At 48.9% G+C, this 15744-nt stretch overlaps 1 long non-coding RNA gene across 2 annotated transcripts; it reads right to left on the reverse strand.

Annotated features, from left to right (window-relative positions):
• Positions 1 to 2892: 2892 nt before the first annotated feature.
• LOC113925635 lies at positions 2893 to 11255 on the reverse strand. Of its 2 annotated transcripts, none has more exons than XR_004819930.1 (3): positions 11214 to 11255; positions 8494 to 8601; positions 2893 to 3836 (listed from the first exon to the last, which is right to left on the reverse strand). It is a non-coding gene; the product is annotated as an uncharacterized LOC113925635 (long non-coding RNA). The 2 variants fall into 2 exon arrangements; XR_003521005.2 differs by lacking the exon at positions 11214 to 11255 and adding an exon at positions 9082 to 9864.
• Between the last annotated feature and the right edge of the window lie 4489 nt (positions 11256 to 15744).

A 15744-nucleotide genomic window follows, 5' to 3' on the forward strand; every position in this document is an offset into this window, starting at 1 on the left:
AGCCCACTTCTCAGGTTGTAGTTGGAACATCTTTCTAAACCGCACATGTGGGGTGCCTGGGTGGTACAGTCGGTTAAGCTTCTGACTCTTGATGTAGGCTCAGGTCATGATCTCAGGGTCATGGGATCGAGCCCCACATCGGGCTCTGTGCTCAGCACAGAGTCTGCTTGGGATTCTCTCTCTCTCTCTCTCCCTCTGCCCCTCCTCCTGCTCACTATAAATAAATAAATAAATAAATAAATAAATAAATAAATCTTTTTAAAAAATAAAATAAACTGCACATGGGACAACCCTCTGCTTGCCTGTAGTTCTTCTCCATTGACTTCAAGAGAAAATCCACATTCATAGTTGGTCCCTGGTTTCTCTCTCTGGTCCTCCTGTCTCCCTACTGCCCCCGTGCCCTGAGTTCCAGCCACACCAAGTTCCAGCCTCAGGCTCTTTTGAGGCCTGTGAGTCTTCCCACACATTTCCTCCTTCTTAGGAAAGACCCTCTCCTATCCCGTATTCTGCCTGACCACACTTATTCATCCCCAGGTAGCTTCTGCTGTGAAGCCTCACCTGACCACCACCACTTGCATGCGCAGCCCCATCTTGTGCCCCTGGGGAACGCTATGATTTTTCCTGCCCCTTACTTATTGTATTTTTTCTGTGCATTAATTTTGTTTTAATTTTGGCTTTAACAACTTTACTAATGTGCAATTGACATGTAATAAGCTGTACATACGTAAGTGTATAACCTGATAAGTTTTGACCTATGTAAACACCCATGAAAGAATGACCACAATCAAGATAAAGGATTTATCTATGTCCCCCCAAGTTTCCTGGTGCCCCCTGATAATCCCTTCTTCCTGCCCTCCCTGACCTCTCTCTCATTTGCAGGCAACCACTGACTATCACTGTATATTAGTTAACATTTTCTAGAATTTTATATAAATGTAATCATACAGTATATACTCTTTTTGCCTGGTTTTGCCCAGCACAATTATTTTGAGATTCATCCATGTAGTACCAACGGTTCATTCTTTTTTATTGTGGAGTAGTATTCTATTGTATGCATATAACACAGTTTGTTTATCCATGTATCTGTTGATGGACATCTGTATTGTTTCCGGTTTGTATGAACGTATGCTTTCATTTCTCCTAGGTAAATCTGTAGGAGTGCAATGGCTGGATCATTTAACAGGATATATGTCTAACTTTTTTTTTTAAAGATTTCATTTATTGGGGCCCCTGGGTGGCTCAGTCATTAGGCGTCTGACTTCGGCTCAGGTCATGATCCCAGGGTCCTGGGATCGAGCCCTGCCTCGGGCTCCCTACTCTGCGGGAAGCCTGCTTCTCCTTCTCCCACTCCCCCATTTGTGTTCCCTCTCTTGCTGTGTCTCTCTCTGTCAAATAAATAAATAAAATCTTAAAAAAATTTCATTTATTTATTTGACAGCGAGATAGAGAGAGAGCAGAAGTAGGCAGAGCGGCAGGCAGAGGGCGAGGGAGAAGCAGGCTGCCTGCTGAGCAGGGAGCCTGATATGGGGCTCAATCCCAGACCCTGGGATCATGAGCTGAGCCAAAGGCAGACGCTCAACCGACTGAGCCACCCAGGCACCCCTACGTCTTTTTTTTTTTTTAATTTTTTAAAATTTATTTTTATTTTTAGTTTTTTTACGTCTAACGTTTTAAAACAAACTGCCAAACTGTTTTCCAAAGTGGTTGCACCATTTCACATTCTCACCACGAGTGTATGAGAGTTCCATTTGCTCTACATCCACGTCAACACTGGGTATGGTCAATCTCTTCAATTTTAACCACTTAGGTGTGTCATGGTGTATTATTCTGGTTATAAGTTATATTTTCCTAATGACTAATGATGTTGAGCCTCTTTGCACATGCTTATCTGTTACCCATACATCTTGGTTACTGATGTGTCTGTTCAAAAAGTTTTTAAAAGAAAACAAATTGTAAAAGCTAAGCCTGTTAGGTAAATTTTTTTCATGAATTTAATTTCTATGCTTTATTCCACTGTCTAAAGTTATCATTTTTTCACACTTGAAAAAATCGTGGTAAAATATACACAACATAAAACTTACATTTTCACTGTTTTTAACTGTATGGTTCAGTGGTACTAAGTACACAGTCATTATCATGCAATGGTCATCACCACCCATCTTCAGAAATTTTGTCATCATTCCAAATTGAAACTCTTTATCCAGTAAATACTAACTCTCCACTCCTCCCCCCACCCCCAGCCCCTGGCAACCACCATTCTACTTTGTGTCTATCTGAATTTGGCCACTCTACGCACAGTATCTGTTCTTTGGTGACTGGCTTATTTCACTCAGTACAATGTCCTCAAGGTTTGTCCATGTTGCAGCCTGTGTCAGAATTTTCTTCCTTCTTTACAGCTGAATAATATTCTTTTGTATGTATATAACATTTTTGTTTATCCACTATCCATCAATGGACACTTGGGTGGCTTCTAGCTTTTGGGTTATTGTCAATAATACTGTTACAAACATGGGTGTACAGATATCTGAATCCGTTATTAATTGCATTTTTTATTTTACAGTATATTTTTTAACCAAGTGCATTTTTTTAAAGATTTATTTATTTATTTGAGAGAGAGAGGGAGCGAGCGAGGGAGCATGAGTGGGGGGAGGGGCAGAGGGAAAGAATCTTCTAGCAGACTCCGCAGTGGAGCAGGGAGCCCAACGCAGAGCTCAATTTCATGACCCATGAGTTCATGATCTGAGCCAAAACCAAGAGTCGGACGTTTAACCAACTGAGCCACTCCGGTGCCCCTAATCGCTTGCATTTTAATGGTTGCATCCCATTGCCTACCACAGGGTCTGACACATAGCGAGCATTTAATAAATATATGTGAAATTAATAGCCGAATGAATGAGTGCGTGAGTGAGTGAGTATATGAGTGATTCCCACGCTGGACGCCAGCTCACACACAGCTACATCATTCGTCCTGCAGGTGTCAGTCACGGTGTCCTAACGTCAGGCTGCTGCGTCCATGAAGAAGCTGATCTCTGAATCCCTTCCAAGAAGTGAAGAAAACACTTCGCCTGTTTTGGTTTGTCACCCTCGCCACCACTGTTGCCCCACGGGAGGCCCATCTGCCTGAAGTCTCTGCGTGGGTCACAGGCTACTAACTCAGGGGGAGGCACAGCTGAGGCTAGTCCGAGAAGTTCTCTCCTCTGAGACATCTCGGGAACCACTCACCGCATTCCTTCCCATGAGATCACAACAATATCAACAGCTCACATATTTGTGTGCTTACTCTGTGTCAGGTGCCCCAGAAGCAGCATCTCATTTAACTGATTAATAACCCCAAATTAGGCACTGTAGGATTCCTCACTTTATAAAACAAACAAAAAGGCACAAAGAAGTTAATGAACTTGCCCATAGTCATGTAGCTGGGAAATGGAAGAGCCAGGATCCGAATCCAGGCGCTCTTCCCCAGAACCTACCAGGCCGAAGGAAAAAAAAACACAACCAACCACTCAGGCTGAAAGCAGTTTTCAAGTAGTTATGTTGACATTAACTACAGTCATCCTAAGATAATTTTTTTCTAAGTTTGAATACTATTTATTGACTATATTTTGGAAAACACATGAAAAAACTTGAAGTCACATAAGCCCACCAAAAAAAGATCATCACTCTTAACACATTAACATGTTTCCTCCCGGTGTTTTCCCCTTACTTATGTCTTTTAATTCAGATGACATTAATGAGTGTCTCCATTCTCTTAAGAAAGAGGCATTAGTCCTCTCTTGATGTATCTGCCATTCGCACCCGCTCCTCCTGTCTTCTCTCTGTGCGTCTCTAATGTGTCCCTGCCAAATGACACAGTACAAAATGAAAATGTTAATGTATAGTAACAATGATGGCAGTTGACAGTGAGTGGCCACCACAAGCCAGGTCCTGTGCTGAGCAGGCACCTCACCTACGTTACCTCCTGTGGTTCTCAAGGCAACCATATTACGTGGGAGCCATTATTCTGCTCATTTTACTGATGAGGAATCTGAGACTTAACATTTAACATGTGGCTCCTCCTCCTTCCTTCCTTTCCTGAAGAACTCAGTCCTAACACTACTGTGTCCACACAGGGGGTGGTAAGGGGTCGAGACTGGGGTGTCAGAGCCCCCACTTTACCCCCAAGCGGTTGAAGAACATGTCTGCATGTCTGCATGAGGGTAGAGGGGCTTCTTGGTATGGGGGGGGACTCGGTGTGGGGTATGAGGCCCTGAACAGGGTGAAGAGAGCCAACGGGGGTGTGGGAGGGTGCCCCCGTGGGGGGGGGGGGAGGGTGGCAGAACCTGAGCAGATGGAGGATGGAGTCCCCATGGGCAGCATGGGTCTGAGATCCTGAGCAGGGTGAAGAAGGGGACTGTGGGTGGGTGAGGGGTGCCGGAGCCCAAGCTGGGGGAGGACGGCATCCACATGGGGGAGGGGTACAGTGACAATGGGAGACTGGTTACAGGAAGGGGAGCAATCCATAGGTAGTCATATGACACACAACGTAAGCCAGACGTGCCTCTGTTGAAGAGTCACAACTAAGTAAAGGGAGGGAACTGGAATGAATTCTGTGGTGCTAGACGGGCACTGAGCTCTTGGTGTGAGGTCACTGTGTTCAACAGTCCAGCAGACACAGAAATAAATATACATGTATAGATGTAAATATATGAATGTATCTTCACGGATCTCCCTAGCTCTGTCCACTGAGAGGGCCTGGGAGCCACAGCACCCCAACTGTATCAAGCGCACCCTAACCTTGGTTTCTGAGTTCTCTGCTATAAAGAACTGGTGCTACCGGGACAAATGGCCAAGAGAGGACTAGAATGTTCGTTTGTTATTTGTATAAGGACGTGCTCAAAGATGAACAGGGACAGCTCAAAAGGACATAGGAACCAGCTCAGAGAGGCTTCCACTGGCCCAGCAGAGGACAATTTGAATATTAAAATTAAAAAAACAAAACTGTAGTAATGGACTATAACCTATTGAACAACACAGGAACCCATGATTCCATAGTCATGTAAATAAATAAGTGAACTTAAGTCTCATGAAGAACAGGTTTCAAATGACCTCCCCACAAAATAAGTAATAATTGCAATAGAAAAAGAAACTTTACAGTGGAGAGAGGTTGGCAGGCACCATCTTAATCAAATGGCAAAAGCAATCATTCCAGTAACGGTTAAAATTGAAATCAGGAGCAGCCTGAGAGGTCAAAGTGAAAACAACACAGTCACTTGTGTGATGTTCCTGCCAAGGATCCATAGTCTGAATCCAGTGAAGAGGAAACACCAGACAAACCCAGACTGAGGACACTCCACAAGACAACTGACATGTAATCCACACACGTTTTAAGCTTCTGCAGTTCCAGGCTGAAAAGCAGTTCCACGTAGAGTCAAATGCAACATGTGACCCCGGGTTAGATCCTTTGCTATAAACAACATTACTGGCACAAAGGATAACTCTCCAGCCTAAAGACTGGACGGTAGTAAGGTATTAATGTTAATTTCTTGACTTTGATGGCTGTGTCCCACACAAGTGGAAGGTTTTTATTTGTGGGAAGGACATGCCAAGGCATGGGGCATGATGCAGCACAGCAACTTATTCTCAAAGGCGCAGCGGAGAAAAAAAACGAATTTTTGTTTTACTTGCAACCTTTATGTAGGTTTTTTTTTCTTTTTAAGATGAATTAATATATCCAAGTTCACCTAACTACTTAGAGGCAGGATTCAAATCCAGGTCTAGAAATCAAGTTCTCCAGGGGCGCCTGGGCGGTTCAGTCGGTTAAGCGTCTGCCTTCGGCTCAGGTCATGATCCCAGGGTCCTGGGATCGAGCCCCGCATCGGGCTCCCTGCTCAGCGGGAAGACTGCTTCTCCTTCTCCCACTCCCCCTGCTTGTGTTCCCTCTCTTGCTGGGTCTCTCTCTGTCAAATAATCTTTAAAAAAAAAAAAAAATAGAAACCAAGTTTTCCAGCTCTAAATTGTTCATTCACTCCTCTGTAAGACAGTCCCTTCTGGCGTGGGGAGGCGGCCTGGGGGTGGGAGCCCCATTCAGCTGGCTCTTGTGTCTTCTGAAATGTCCCCGTCGATCTTTGAGCACTTCCTTATAATAACAGAATATTGGGGCGCCTGGGCGGCTGTCGGTTAAGCCTTCAGCTCAGGTCATGATCCCGGGGTCCTGGGATCAAGCCCTGCATCAGGCTCTCTGCTCAGTGGGTAGTCTGCTTATCCCTCTCCCTCTGCCTCTCCCCACCACTCATGCTGGTGTGCACTCTCTCTCTCTCTCTCAAATAAAATCTAAAAATAATAATAATAGAATATTATAGGCCCCTTTTGTTCTCTGTCGCTCCGGCCACTTGCCCTAGGAGCAGTGGTTCCTCTCGGCAGAGGTGGGGGAAGGCGCCGCTCATCACAAACTCTAGAGCAACAACAGAAGCGACCCCTGGATGTCACATACTCAACAGTGCTGCTGTGTATTCGTTTCTAGGCCCAGCTTTCTCATTCGCCTTCAGTCCCCACGCGCCCAGCGCTGGCCTGGATCCTAAATGTGAAAGCACATAGTACTCTCCGTGTAGTGGCCCGTGTGTAGTATGCAACATAGCAGAAGCAAGAGCAGAAGGGTCACGTGTACATGGCCTGTATGCCCACCCCCGTGGAACAGGAACACAGCCAGGCCCTTTCCCCCTTGGTCGGCCTGCCCCAGGCGCCACTCAGCTCAGGGCCCTGCACGCTGCAGGCGGTCAACGTCGGCACAGGTGTTTCCATCTGGTGAACCTTCTAAACTTCTCACGGTCCACTCAGTCGCTGAGACTGATGGCATTATTTCCTTTGCTTCTTGAGCCAGGGAGAGCACACTTCTTGGCACTCGGCAGTATTTATTCAAGAGAGATCGAGCATGAGTGGGGGTTGGGGCAGAGGCAGAGGGAGAAGCAGACACCCCGCTGAGCAGGGAGCCCAAAGCGGGGCTCGATCCCAGGACCCAGGGATCATGACCTGAGCCGAAGGCAGACGCTTCACCGACTGAGCCATCTAGGCGCCCAGGTCCTTGGCGGCATCACAGCTTCCTGGGCTGCTCCAGATCTTACTCCAGAGGTAGCTGAGCTGCGTCTGGGCCCCTAGAAGGATCCGGCCCTTCCCACCTGAGGACTAAGGGCAGATGGGCCCAGGCCCAGAAGGCTGCAGACACAGGGAAGGACCAATGATGCGGGGGCCCTGCGATGACAAGGAGGGGTTGCGCCTGCTCAGAAGGGCCCTCTCCACCACCGACGGGGCTTGGAAGCACACAGCCGCACCTAACAGCTTCACTTTCTGATGCTCAGTAAGCATCGGGATGAGAGACAATGGTTTTTTTTTTTTCGTCTTGAAAAGCCTCGAGCAACCATTTAAACACATAGCTCTTCTGGATTTTCTATTAGAGGGAAATTCTTAACATCCACGAAGATACTTTTTGAACCTGTGCCCCTTGTGGGTGGAAAACCGGAAGGTAAACTCGACTGTCCGAAAGAAAGTGGTCCTAGTCTGACAGAGACCACAGGACGGCACCCACCAGTTGCTCACGTTTCCTCTGGATCACGTGGGCACCAGACCGCTCCAGGTGGGCATCGGCAGCCGCTCTCTCAGCCCTCTTCCCTTCCTCGTCCCCTGTGGAGCCTCCCTCTCCCCACACAATCCAGCCAGAATCACGAGGCTCCAGCTCAGGCGGCGCTGGAGGGGAGCGGGCCTGGTGAGCCAAGAGGGCAGGGGTGCAGGGGGGTGTCATGTCCAGGGAAATAGGCCTTCCCGGGCTGTGGCACGGGACATTTCTAAAAGACCTGCCTCTCTTGATGAGGTAGTATGGTTTTCAAAACAGCCACAACCATCCCTCCCACCCCGCATGCCTTTTTGCAGTGTAACTCTCTCCACTCCTCCTATCAAGAGATGGGGTCCACATCCCTCCCAGAGTCCTGGCTGGCCCTGTGACTTTTTTAGACAATAGAATGCAGAAGTGACACCGAGTGACTCCAAGGCCTTGGCAAGAAAGGCCTCTCAGAACCAAGCAGCCATGCTGTTAAGAATTGGCCTGGCCACGGAAAGGTTGAGGGGCTCCATGGAGAACTGAGGCCCACCAGCTGAGGGCCAGCACTGACTGCAGCCTCGTGAGGGAGGCCATCTTGGTCCCGTGCCGATGGGCTCCCCTCCGACTGCAGCCACCCAAGCAACCCCAGACAAGAATGGGCAGCAAAAGCACCTGCCTGAGCCCGGCCCGGCTGGCAGGTTCATGAGCAAACAAACGGTTGGTTTTAAGTCACTAAGTTTTGAGGGTAGGAGGTTGTTACACTGGAAAGATAACGAAAACGCTGCCAAAGCTGAGTGCTTTTCCTAGCAAGGCCCTGGAGCGTTCGTGTACCCCTTTTCTTCATCTTACCAAGAACCTGCCTCATCTTCCAAGCTGCGCATGGCCCAGAGCCCCAGGACGGGGAGAAGGAAATGAATACAACCTACCAGTTATACCAGGAAGTATTTAGTGAGAGCCTGAAACACATTCAGCATCACTTTCCGTGCCGCAGGAATACGAAGACATATCTGGGAGCCTCTCTGCCACCGGGAAACCTACACTCCAGAAGAAAAATTACAATTCATAAACACAACACAATGGCAGGCACCTCAGGATCGCATACAAGTATGTGAAGGGGCTCTGAATATCAGGTTCCCAGAGCCAGGCTGGAGCTGCCAGGGAAGGACAGAAGATGGTGCAGCTGGCCCTAGTCCTTGAGGATGGGAAGGACTGACCGAGATGGAAGAGAATATTCTGGGTGTGTATATAGAGAGGGTGTTTAATTAAAGGTAAAAAGATATAAATGAGCTTGCTGAGGAGAGGGGCAGCATAATGCTGAGAGGACAAAGAGGCGGGAAGACAACAGCCAGGCCAGAATGAAGAGAGGTCTCACCAGCCAATGCTGTCGCTAGGGCTCACTGGGATGTTTCAATGACATTTAAAAGCTGACATCAGCAAAGCCCGCACAGCATGGCATTCTGTAAAGCCCTAAGGAAGAGCTCCAAGAATGAGCCTTTTGTCAGAGCAGGGCCCACCTGGAGAAGGAAACGAGGCAGGGGCCAGGTTCCGGAGGGTTCGGGGGACGGCTGTCCTCAGGCAGGAAGAAGGTGCACACCTGTTTGCATTTAATGTGGCTCAGCCCTGACTATGCCGTCAATCAAACTACTTCCTAAATCAGAGTCCACATTTGTTACAAAGGGAAGCTTCCCCTGTCCCGGCCGGCATCCAGGCATTCACACAGCCATGCTCTGCCCCTGGGAAGAGGACACTGGGAACCCCAGTGCCGTGACGTCTCTCTCCACCAAATCTGCTCCACCTCTCCAGCTTCCTCCTCCCCTCTTTTGGAGGGGGGGTTGTACCACTGTCCCCAACAGGCTTCTCCTGGCTCCTCCGTGTTGCCTCAGCCATGCCAGGGCCCTGAACTCACTGGAAGGCTACACCCACACCATCCCTCAAAAATGACAGTCCCATCCACCAACCGTCTTAAGGTGGGAGGAGCCATTTAAGACAGTTCCTACCCTAAGGGAAGCTATACAGCCAGTATCCTTGCTCCTAACTTATAGGTGGTGATACTGAGTCATGGAAATGATTTACCAGGGCATTCTCAACACTCCAGTGACTCATCAGAGTCAAAATCCCACAAAGCCCAACCCACAAGTTGTGTGACTTCGGGCACGTATCTCCTCCGCTCTGTGCCGTATCACCAACAGCGCCCCTCGCTGGTGCCTGAGGTTTTGCCTAGGGCTGTGCTGTAGCAGTGCCGGGGTCCCACCTCTCAGACCCTGTTAGATCTCTACCATTAAAGCCAGAATCCCAAACCCAACACAGAGTTGCAAATCGAGGAATTCTGGCTGAGGATAACCTGGGTGGTTGTGTGTACCTTTGAGAGAGGGAATGTCATCAAATGTGTGTCTTTGCGTGTGTGTGTCCATGCTGATGCGGTCGATTCAGTAAGTTCCCTCTGTTGTGATGTGTAAGAATTCTTAAAAAGAATAAACAAGTTGAGACCCCGGCCTTAATGCAGACCCAGCCTGTAAGGGGATGTGCATTCCAGAAACAGATGGCCAGCTAGGCCAGGCACCTATTCTGGAGGACTCTTAGCGATTCTGTTGGACTCTGGCTATTAGCTGTGTTCCTAGTGTCCACAGAAGCCTCACAAGTTGACTTCCTTCTCCTTCCAGAAGGGAAAGGGCTAAGTTTATTAAGCTATGCGATGCTGGGAAAGGCACAACAATTTCATGTGCATGTCTTACAAATCCTCCCAACAGCGAGCTATTGTCCCACCTACTCACGAGGACACGGAGGACACCATGCCTCACAAAGGCTACCTTTGCCAAGTCACACTGCCAAGTGTGGGGGCGTCACCTTCCACCAAGCAGGCTCTGCAGGGCACTGGACTGACCTGGAACCTCCCGCTCCCCTCCCACTCCTCCAGTCCTTGACCCCAGCAAGTCATGTCCCTGCCTCCATCACATCTCTCCCTCGGCCTGGGGCACCCACCTCTCCACCAGCCAGATCGCCCCCAAGGCCCACGCCTCCTCTGCCCTGGAGCTTACACATCTCATGATCAGACCCCCTTCAATGACCCCCTATAGCTGCCCCTCGCTCGGGGTCCTCCTGGTTGCCGGTAATCCAGTCCCCATCCCACTCACCCGCACCGCACCAGGCGCACAGTAGATCCCGCTAGGGGTCGCTAAGTGCCCCCCACCCCTCCGATCCGCCAGCAAGCACCAAGGGACACGACCCCGACGTCCCCCCTCCCTCGGGCGCGGGGTCCAGCAGTCGAAGGAGGGAAGGGCGGCGGCTGGAGAACAGCCTGGGAAGCACTGAAATGCCCAGAAACGTGCTGTGACCGGAAACCTCCTGGGCGTGGCGACACTGCGAGAGCCAAGGCTCAGAGGGCGCGGGTACGCCCGTCGCGGGCCCTAGGCGGCCCTGGACCGACCCCTCCCGCGCCGCCGGCCCCGTCCCTTCCCCTGATGGGCCAGTAATGATTCTCCAGGGCCACTGTCTTCCGCGGGAAGGGCGACGCGGCCATGGGGGCTGAGACCAGGCCTCCACCCGGCGGCGCAAAAACCGCTTTCGCCCTCATCCCCTCCCACCTCCCTCCACGCCGCAGCCCCCCGTCCCACCCTAGCCTGTCCCCCTCCCCGCCCCCGCCCCTTACCTCTCCGGCTCTGCCTCCCTCCGCCCCTCCCCCTCCTCTCCCTCCCTCCGCCCCTCCCCCTCCTCTCCCTCCCTCCCTCCCTGCCCCCCTGGTCCCACCCCTCCTCTCTGCGCTTCCGCGCCCTTCCCGCCCCGCCCCGTCCCCCCCGCGCACCCCGCGGCGCAGTCTCCAGGCGCCGCGCGTCACCGCTCGGCCCACTTCCTCCGCAGCCAATCAGTGCTCTCCTCCGCATCCGGCCCGTGCTCCCGGGGGAAACCTGTGGCCCCAGACGCGGAATCCGGGACAGTGTGTGCAGTCAGCGTGCGCGAGTGCGGCTGCGGTGCAGAAGGAACCAGACGATGGGAGCGGGGGGGGGAATGAGGGGCGCGCCGCCAGTCATTTGGCTGTAGTCGTGGCGCTGCCACTGTCGTGTGTGTTACCTTTAGCACTTTATGACCTACAAAATGCTTTTCTATGAATGATCTCACTTGGGCTTCAAAACAACCCAGGGAGGCTGGCGGGTAGGAGATGAACACTGGGAGAGGTAGAGGAATGCGCCCCAGGTCCCAGACTGGGTGGCGGGGCCCGCTTGGGTCAGGTGCCGGCCCAGGCCGCGCTCCACCGCCCTTCTGCTCGGAAACCGAGGACAAGTTGAAGCACGGAGTGATCGTCTCGGTCAGCCCCGATTTCGGGCTGAGATCCACTTGCCTGGTCTACTCTTTTAAGAGTGTCGACGGTTGGGGCTTGGAAAAACGGGAAGATGCTGGGGAGAGGGACGGAGTTTACGGAAGACGTTAAGATTGAGGAAGCCAAGAGAAAGGAGTAAATTCAGAGGGTTACTTTGTGGTTTCTTCTGCTACAAGCCTGACTGATGTAAGGGGAGAATTTGCATCTGAAAAGAAACTCAAAGAAAAGCTTTAGACAGAATGGCAGAAACTCTAGGCAAATAACGCTTTTATTTGTGTGCCCCCAAGTAAGCACCGGGCAGGGTGCCTGGCGCATCTAGGGGCCTGGCTAATTGGCAGCCGCTCAAATTACAGCGTTGGAACCAGCGCCCCAACACACCCAAAGCAGAGGGCCTGGAATAAAGACTTATTGAGCGTGAGTGCGGTGCAACCGGATGCTGCTTCGCCAGCTCCCGGTTCCCCCGGGGCCTTACCATTAGCTGCAGCTTCTTCCTCCATGTATCTGCCGAGCTCACCGCTGGTACCCCCAAGGACTCCTTCCCAGTGAGGCCTCCCTGACCCCTGATGTAGGAAAGGTTGGAGTTTGGAGCCGATGGCCAAGAAAGAATTCTTGAGACATCTTTGGTGCAGAAAGGTGCTTTAATTAAAGCAGGGGGGACAGGACTTGTGGGCAGAAAGCACTGGGGTCAGGAAGAGTGGCTGGTTACATACTTTCAAGTTGGGAGAGGGTTAGGGATAGTGTAAGTCTCTAAGGAATTTTGGAAGCAAGGTTTCCAGGACCTTGAGGGGGCTAGCTGTTGTTGAGAAAAGGTCATTTATTGCTGTCTAATAAAACCTGAGTCATGAGACCCTTCAGATGTGTATGAGTGGGCCATTTGCTTGGAAGATGATTGCCAACACATATTTGGGGGGGGGGGAGGAGGTGGGTAGAGATAAAGGAAGTTTCCAAAGGAACTTTTATATGTTAAAGAAGACTTGCAGGATCCTGGGGGTGTCGGGGTAATGTTAAGCTAAGATTGCCTTTTGCCCTTAGCAAAGTATTAGCATTGAGGCAGTTGAGTCCCTAGAGAAATGTCACTCTGCCTGTGTCAAGGACTTGTCAATGGGCTGTAGATAGTAAGGAAATTTAATTTCTCTTTTGCCCCTCTGTTTCCCACATCATCCCCTTCCCTGCCTAATTTTCCTAAAACCCTAGCACTCAGCGGGGGCTAGGCAGTGCTTCTCAAACCTGAAGCTGCCTGTGAATCGTCTGGGCATCTTGCCACAAGTGCACACTCAGCTGGCTCAGGATGGGTCCCCGAGTTTCTAACAGGTTCCCACATCGTGTTGCGGCTGCCCTTCTGCCCGTGAATCTGTGGAGGATACTTTAAATAGAAAAGATCAAAAACACTGTACTATATTTTCATACTGATCTTTTTTTACTTCCTTCCTCCCTGCACAAGAACGTAACTTCAGAAGGGTAAAGATTTGGTCTATTTTGTTCCCTGCTAGGTCCCCAGCACCTACAAGGGCACCTGGCACACAGTTGAGGCAGTAAATGAAAGACAAGCCAGGAAAGAAAGGAGAGGGATAAATGTGTCATACCAAGTAGAATTCAAGGGGAAAAGAGTAAATGAAACAAAGGTTTATTTGGCATTTATAAAAAAAAAAAAAAAAAGGAAGAAATAACAGCCACAAACCTTTAGGTCTTGAATAGTATGATGTCAATTTATTTAAAATAAAAACTGTCCAAGGAACAAGAAAAATGCAAATATCACGTTGATTTTAGAAACTTTAACTCCTTCTCTCTTGGTCACATCTCATAGGCAGAAGGTGACATGGAAGACTTGTAGAGAGAAATTAACTTAATTTTAGGGCTCGGTATTTACTTTTTTGTTGTGGTAAAATATACATAGCGTAAAATTTAGCATTTTAGCCATTTTTAACTGTAGGGTTCAGGGACATTAAGTATGTTTGCATCGCTGTGTAACCATCAGCACCATCAGTCTCCAGAACTTTCCATCTTCCCAAACTGAAACTCTGTCCCCATTCCCCCTCCCCCCAGCCCAAGGCAACCCCCATCCCAATTTCTGTCTCTGAATTTGACCTCTCAGGGTACCTCATACAGTATTTTTCCTTTTGTAACTGGCCTATCTCACCTGGCATGATGTTCCCAAGGCTCATCTATTGTGTGGCCCGTGTCAGAATCTCCTTCCTTTTGAAGGCTAAGTAGTATTCCATTTTATGTACATACCACATTTTATTTATCTGTTCATCTGTTGATGGACCTGGGGTTGTTTCTACCTTTTGGCTATAGTGAATAACGCTGCTATGAACACGGGTGTACAAATATTCAAGTTCCTGCTTTCAGTTCCTCTGAGTATACACCTGGAGGTAGGATGGCTGAATTATTTGGACCATTCCTTGTTTAATTTTTTGAGAATTTTCCACAGCAGCTGTACCATTTTGATATCCCCACCAGCAAAGCACAAGGATTCCAATTTGTGTACGTCCTTATCTACACTTGTTACTTTCTTTATTTTTTTTATAATAGCTGTCCTATTGGGTGCCAAGCATTATCTCAGAGTTTTGATTTGCATTTCTCTAGTGCTTAGCGATGCTGAGCATCTTTTCATGTGCTTTTTGGCTATTTGGATATCTTCTGTGGAGAAATGTCTATTCAAGTTCTTTGCCCATTTTTGAATTGGATCATTTGGTTTTTGTTGTTGAGTTGTAAGAGTTTATTATGTATTCCAGATATGAATCAATTATCAGATATATGATTTACAAATATTTTCTCCTATTTTACAGGTTGCCTTTTCATTCTGTTGGTATTACCCTTTGAAGTACAAAGTGTTTGTTTGTTTGTTTTTTAAGATTTTATTTATTTGACAGAGAGAGACACAGCGAGAGAGGGAACACAAGCAGGGCGAGTGGGAGAGGGAGAAGCAGGCTTCCCGCCGAGCAGGGAGCCCGACGTGGGGCTTGATCCCGGGACCCTGGGACCATGACCCGAGCTGAAGGCAGACGCTCAATGACTGAGCCACCCAGGTGCTCCAAGTGTTTTTTTTTAAAGATTATTTGAGAGAGAAAGGGGGGGAGGGGCAGAGAGAGAGGGAGACAGGCGGACTCCCCGCCGACCCTGAGATCATGATCTGAGCTGAAACCAAGAATTGGACACTTAACTGACTGAACCACCCAGGTGCCCCAAAACTTTTTAATTTTGATAAAGTCCAATTTATTTTTTCTTACTCCCCCTGCTTGTGTTCCTTCGAGACACAGAGAGAGAGGGAACACAAGCAGGGGGAGTGGGAGAGGGAGAAGCAGGCTTCCCACAGAAAAGGGAGCCCGATGCGGGACTCGATCTCAGGACCCCGGGATCATGACCCAAGCCGAAGGCAGATGCCCAACAACTGAACCACCCAGGTTTCCTGAAGATAAATTATTTTTAAAAGCGCCATACAGTTCAAAAGTAGAAATTGTATAGACCACAATATCTAGCTGCAATGCAGTAAAAACTAGTTATTACTAGTAATTAATATTCTAGTAATTATATATCTGAGCATTGCAAAGAGTAGATCTTAAAATTTCTCATCACAAGGAAAAAACGTGTAACTATGTGATGGGTGTTAACTAAACTTATCGTGGTGATCATTTTGCAAGATATACAGGAATCAAATCATCATCTTTACATCTAACAGTAACGCAATGTTCCATGTCAATTATATCTCAATTAAAAAACAAAGAAAAGAAAACTAAAAGCACTAGACAGTAAAGCAGGTAACTGGGACTTAATTCTCTACAACAGTTTCTGACCTACCTCTGTGTTTCCCATGGAGTTCAACATAATGCTCTCACACAGGTGGTGACAGTCAATTCAGGTCAAA

Source organism: Zalophus californianus, chromosome 2, assembly GCF_009762305.2.
Source record: "Zalophus californianus isolate mZalCal1 chromosome 2, mZalCal1.pri.v2, whole genome shotgun sequence".
Lineage (NCBI taxonomy): Eukaryota > Metazoa > Chordata > Mammalia > Carnivora > Otariidae > Zalophus > Zalophus californianus.